This window comes from Amia ocellicauda, chromosome 1 (genome assembly GCF_036373705.1).
Source record: "Amia ocellicauda isolate fAmiCal2 chromosome 1, fAmiCal2.hap1, whole genome shotgun sequence".
Classification (NCBI taxonomy): domain Eukaryota; kingdom Metazoa; phylum Chordata; class Actinopteri; order Amiiformes; family Amiidae; genus Amia; species Amia ocellicauda.
In genome coordinates this window covers 63,730,602-63,736,601 of record NC_089850.1, presented here as the reverse complement: position 1 = coordinate 63,736,601, position 6,000 = coordinate 63,730,602, and the positions used below count along the sequence as shown (strand labels likewise).

Below are 6,000 nucleotides of genomic sequence, written 5' to 3'. Positions count from 1 at the left end.
CACGCACAGTCGGGCTCTGTTTTCACGGGGCCGCGGGCGCGCGCTCGGGACTCGCTCGCCGCTCTCGCGCAGGAAGGCACGCGCCTGTGCTGTCTCTGTCGCGCCGCTCGCGACTCTGTTGTTATTTTGTCACAATAGCGCCGCGACATGCACGCCAGTCCGAGCAGAGCCAGCGCTGGCTGAGGAGCCCCGAACCGTCGGTGAACACATCCGAGCAGCGACCCGTCCAGACGTCCGCACGAAGAGCGACAACGTTCACAGGCATCGTCGACGGACAAGGAGAGAGAGAGAGAGAGGGAGAGAGGGGGAGAGGGGGAGACAGACAGAAAGGGAAAACGCTGCAGTCTTCAACGCTTTATTTTCTCTCTGTCGGGAAACGACGCGCAGTGTCCGGCCGCTCCAGGCGCGCCTTGGAGCCGCATGCAGCGTGAGGGGCAGCCCGGCGCGCCGAGCCGCCTCGCCAGGTGAGGCTCGCCTTCATCATCCTCATCCTCATCCACCAATCATGCGTAACTGTGCTGCTTTCCCGAGACAAACGTGACAGTGCTGCCGTGTGCGTTTGAGCTGCTCTGTGTGTGTAATGGCGACGAGCGAGTGTCTCCCCTATATAACCGTGTTCATGATATGCATATATTGTGTGTCCGTAGTGTACTCTCCCTCTTTCTCCTCCATTTTTAATTCCTTCCTTTCTTTCTCCATCCATCCATCCACCCCCCTCTGTCTCTCTCCGTTCATAACCAATGTCTTTTTGATTAATCAGGAAACGTTGGGTTGTACAATTTTTAGGAACAAAAAGCGAGTCCGAAATGAACGTGTTGCGTTACACAGGCAGCCTGCGTGTGCGTTCGCTTTGTGTAGCGCCGCTCTTTGTGTTCGTGTGTGCGGCAGTGTCGCTGTGTGCATCTGTCAGTGTGTGTGCGTTAGTGTCACTGTTTCTGTCAGTGTGTGTGCGTTAGTGTCACTGTTTCTGTCAGTGTGTGTGCGTTAGTGTCACTGTTTCTGTCAGTGTGTGTGAGTTAGTGTCACTGTTTCTGTCAGTGTGTGTGAGTTAGTGTCAGTGTATCTGTCAGTGTGTGTGTGTTGGTGTCAGTGTGTGCATCTGTCATTGTGTGTGTATAGCTATGTCAGTGTGTGCGTTTGTCATAGCGTGTGAATGTGTGTTTGGTGTCTGTGTAAGCTTGACTGTGTATCTGTTATTTTGTGTCTGTGTGTTTCTATTAGTGAGTTGTGTAGCTGTTATTCTGTGTGTGTGTGTGTGTGTGTGTGTGAATTAATATGTGCACCTATCAGTGCAGTCCAGTCTGTTAGTTTGTATTAGTGTGTATATCTGTTGATGTGTGTGTGTGTGTGTGTGTTAGTAGTCTGTTTGCGTCTGTGTGTGTTTTCGTGCCTCTGTTTCTGTGAGTCTGTCTCTGTCTCAGTGTGTGTGTGCGTCTTGGTGTATGTCTTTCTGCAAGTCTCTCTGTGTATCTGTGTGCGTCTGTGTGTATGTATGTGTCTGTGTCTCCTGTAGAGTAACAAAATAATATAACCGTGTCTAAAAATGTTTAAAGCATCTTCTGCTCTGTCTGAATACTGTGCCCATTACACACTGTAGCCAGTACACACTGAGGCCAATACACACTGTGCCTATTAGGGACGGATTGAGACTTTGAAGTGGCCCTGGAATTCAATTACAATAGTGGCTCAATAGTGGGGGGGGATGCTGGCATTACACACTGAGCCCAATACACACTGTAGCCAGTACACACTGAGTCCAATACGCACTGTGCCCCATGCAGCTGGTATATGATACTGTGTCTCTATGGTCATTGTGCTGTAGTGTCACATGTTCCGTCCCTCAGTCATGTGACAGTGTGTGTGAGTGGCTCCGCTCGGGGGGGCAGTGCTGTCCAGTGCAGCTCTCTGCTCGTGTCTCAGCAGTGTGTCTGTCTGTCCGGACACCGATTCAGCCCCAGACAGACAACTGGACACACAGGTTGAGTTACAGGTGGCGAGTGGCAGTAGGAAGAGGGATGGGGAGGGGGGAGCAGGAGAGAGATGGGTGGTTGATGTCATTGCAATATAAGTAAACTAATTCAATACAAACATTTTTTAATATAGATAGAATTTTTTGATTTTTCAGAATTCCAAAATGACAAACTCACTGATACTTATTTAGTGTATGACACACTGACATACTGTTTGCGCTGACTAACACACTGTTGCACTGACTGATACACTGGCTGACCGACCGACCGACCGACCAACTGACTGACTGACTGATGCTCACTCTGTTATAATACTACTGATACTTTTATGAGGTGTATCTAATGCCATCTCTCTCTCAGTCCCTCTCTCTTTCTCTCTGTATTGTGAGAGGGAGAGGGGAAGATTGAGAGAGGGAGAGGGAAAGAGATGTTCTGTTCTGCTTCACTTCAACCCACGCATTGACAATGAGAGAGAGGGAGGAAGGGGAGGGAGGGAGAGAGCGAGAGCTGTGGATTGTCATGGATTATGCTGTAGCAGATTCTCTCGCTCTCTCTCACCGTCTCTTTATCTCTTTGTCTCTCCCCCTTCCTCTTTCCCATGTAATGTAGTGTGTTAAATTAACTGGAGTGTAGTGCAGTTTTGTGTTCCTGTTGCAGTAGTATTGTACTATGGTATATGTTTAGTTACTGTAGTATATTTCATGTTTTATACTACTGTAGTTGTATAGTGTATTGTCCTGTATTGTTGTGTAATCCAGTATAGTACAGTAAATTATAGTGTTGTGTAGCATATATCAATTGAGTAAGAGAGAGCGAGAGAGAGAGCATCAGAGGAAGAAAAAGACAGAGAGAGACAGAGAGGGAGTTCTTGCACTACATACATAATTATGTATATGTAATTTTTATCTGTTACTCTCTTGGATCTTGTCTTTTTTAAAATACTATGTTGGTTTGTCTCTCTCACCCTCTCTCTCTCTTTCTCTCCCTCCCACACTCTCTCTTTCTCTCTTTCTCTCACTCCTACTCATGCTACCCTCCCTCTCTCCCCCTCTCTCAGTACAGTGTTCATGTCAGTCAGTCAGTCAGTCAGTCGGACTGGCTGATAAACAAAAATGAATTAAAATAAGTGTTTCTCGATGGCTTGAGCATATTTGTCCTAACAACAGAATTCACTTTTTCAAAACAATAAACACACAGACCCAAACTGAAACATGTTGGCCAAAACGACACATTTAATGTGCACAATGCACTACAACTCTGCCTCTATCCAAACACACAACTTGTTATCTAATGGAAAGTTATATCAATAATTTGTTACACAATGGCACAATAAATACTAATTACAACCATCAATATACCCAACATTGTGAACCCACTTCTATATGTCTGTGCTATTTGTTGATAATATAATTACAATATGTACCATAAAAGGCAGGTGGACATATTATCACAGCATGAGCTGTATTATTTTTCCTAAAATGGTTTTACCAAAGATGACCAATGCAGAAAGAATGTCACTCGAGCACCAATATCCAGAAACAAAAGGCTATATTTGACATTTTTTAATTTTGTCCTTTACAAATGCAATGATGCTGTATAGAGAGAATAAAGATAAAATATTTCAAGCTTTCAAAATCACACTGGATGCAACGAGGAACAAATCTCGCCTGGCGCTTCCACACTTGGCAGTCCTCTGCAGCGATTGCATTCATTGCATCTAGGAGAGACATCTGCTCATGTGGACAGAAATCATAAGAGTTCCACCTCCAAGCAGAGAAGAATTCCTCGACTGCATTGAGAAAAGGAGTGTACGAGGAGAGAATTTGCATCACCATTCGTGGGTGGGATGGGAGAGGTGGAAAGCAACATTGTCCCACATGACGAAGAAGTGGGACATGTCAGCCTCACCAGCCCTTTCTCTACTGGAGGTGCATCAAGAATTGAGAGGAGATGTTCTGTATTGTAGGGATGTGGCAAAGAACCCAATCGCTGGAGAGAGCGGCACACACAGCGATGTTTGCACCCCTTTACCCTGGCACATTTACAGCAGCCCTCTTACCCACGGGGTTCCTCCCTCGTCTCTTAATTTTTGAGAGGTTGAAGCCAGCTGCACCCAAATGAATGGATGGGTTGTTGAGTTTGCTTAAAGCTCCATTATTCGCCAAGATAAAACTACACTAGAAACAGTATTTATGTATACATAAAGAAAATACATTGTAAAATATCCCAGCTGCTTGCAATGAATGTTTTACTGTTAGAAAATGCATTACAGTGACAAACCCTTACCTGTACACACTGGAGTCTAGTCAGCTTCCTGCTGTCACAGTTTTTTGGAATGGGACCTTGTCCAGTTGTTTCAGTCCCACTTTGTGTCTTTTAAATAATGGAGGACAAACTCACCCAGTTGACATTTGTGAACATGTGGTGATCTTGAGTGACCACTTTCTGGATGTCTCACAATCTTATGGGATTGTTGGCAACAACCATATCCAATATGAAAATAAACCATATCCACTATGGCAACATAACATAAGAATATAAGAAAGTGTTCCCATATTTTTAGCTTCAGCCACATCGCTGGGGAGTTTGTTCCAGATTGTAACAACTCTCTTGTTTGAAGAAGTGTCTCCTGTTTTCTGTCTTGAATGCTTTGAAGCCCAATTTCCATTTGTGTCCCTGGGTGCGTGTGTCCCTGCTGATCTGGAAAAGCTCCTCTGGTTTGATGTGGTCAATGCCCTTCATGATTTTGAAGACTTGAATCAAGTCCCCACGTAGTCTCCTCTGTTCCAGGGTGAAAAGGTTCAGTTCCTCAGTCTCTCAGTAGGACTTTCCCTTCAGACCTGGAATAAGTCTGGTTGCTCTCCTCTGAACTGCCTCTAGAGCAGCGATATCTTTCTTGAAGTGTGGAGCCCAGAACTGTCCACAGTATCCAGATGAGCTCTAACTAGTGCATTGTACAGTCTGAACATCACTGCCCTTGTTCTCAATTCTACACTTTTGACAATATACCCTAACACTCTGTTTGCCTTTTTCATTGCTTCCCCACATTGTTTGGATGGAGAAAGTAAGGAGTCCTCATAGACTCCTAGGTCTTTCTCAAGTGTTACTTCTCCCAGATCTATTATTAATAATAATAATAATAATAATAATATTATTATTATCTTGGCAGACGCCCTTATCCAGGGCGACTTACAAAATATAAGCGCAATACAAAATGCAAGAATACAGTAAAGTACAAGGAATCAAACATTATAAATTCAAATTTACATTATACAAAGCAATTCAAAGCATAATACATTTTACAACTTACAATGTACACAAGTAAATACAATAAGTGAGGTCATACATCCTGGAAAGTAAAAGCTAAGTGCTATCAAGATGTTAGGTCACAGTCAAGTGCTATGAGAAAGGGAACAAGGGCGAAATCCATAATACAAGTATTAGTATCGCAAGAAGCATGATAAAATGTTGTGAAGTACTATCTTACAGGAGAGTGAAATGACTAATATTACAAGTACTGTCTGAAAACATGTGTCTTGAGTAAGTGCCGGAAGGAGGTCAAGGACTCTGCTGTTTTGACTTCGGTGGGAAGGTCATTCCACCATTTAGGGTCCAGGGATGAGAAGGAGTGGCTCTGGAGGAAGGGGAGTGGAGAGGAGGCAGAGTTAGTCTTCTGGCACTGGAGGAGCGCAGTGGTCTGGAGGGGATGTATGGAGAGATGAGTGTCTGAAGCTGGCTTGGTGCAGTGTGGTCGAGACAGCGGTAGATGAGGGTCAGTGTCTTGAACTGAATGCGTGTCGGTATCAGGAGCCAGTGAAGGGAGTGGAGCAGTGGAGTAGTGTGCGGAATCATGGCAGAGAGAATATCAGACGAGCCGCAGAGTTCTGGATGAGCTGGAGCGGTGGGTAGTAGTTGCAGGCGGAAGAGGGGGAGGGGGGCAAAGACGGAGGAGAAGGTGGAGTAGAGTTTGCGGGGGTTGTTGACAGTGGATTCGAAGAGTGATTGGAAGTAAGACTTCTTGGCTGAGGTG

At 45.1% G+C, this 6,000-nt stretch overlaps 1 protein-coding gene across 1 annotated transcript in view; it reads left to right on the top strand.

The window, feature by feature from the left end:
* Window positions 1-41: 41 nt before the first annotated feature.
* shisa7a (shisa family member 7a) overlaps window positions 42-6,000 on the top strand; it is a 28,349-nt gene continuing 22,390 nt past the window's right edge. Inside the window, exon 1 of the mRNA XM_066712708.1 lies at window positions 42-464. The gene's annotated coding sequence lies outside the window, so the exon portion shown is untranslated. The remainder of the gene's footprint in view (window positions 465-6,000) is intronic.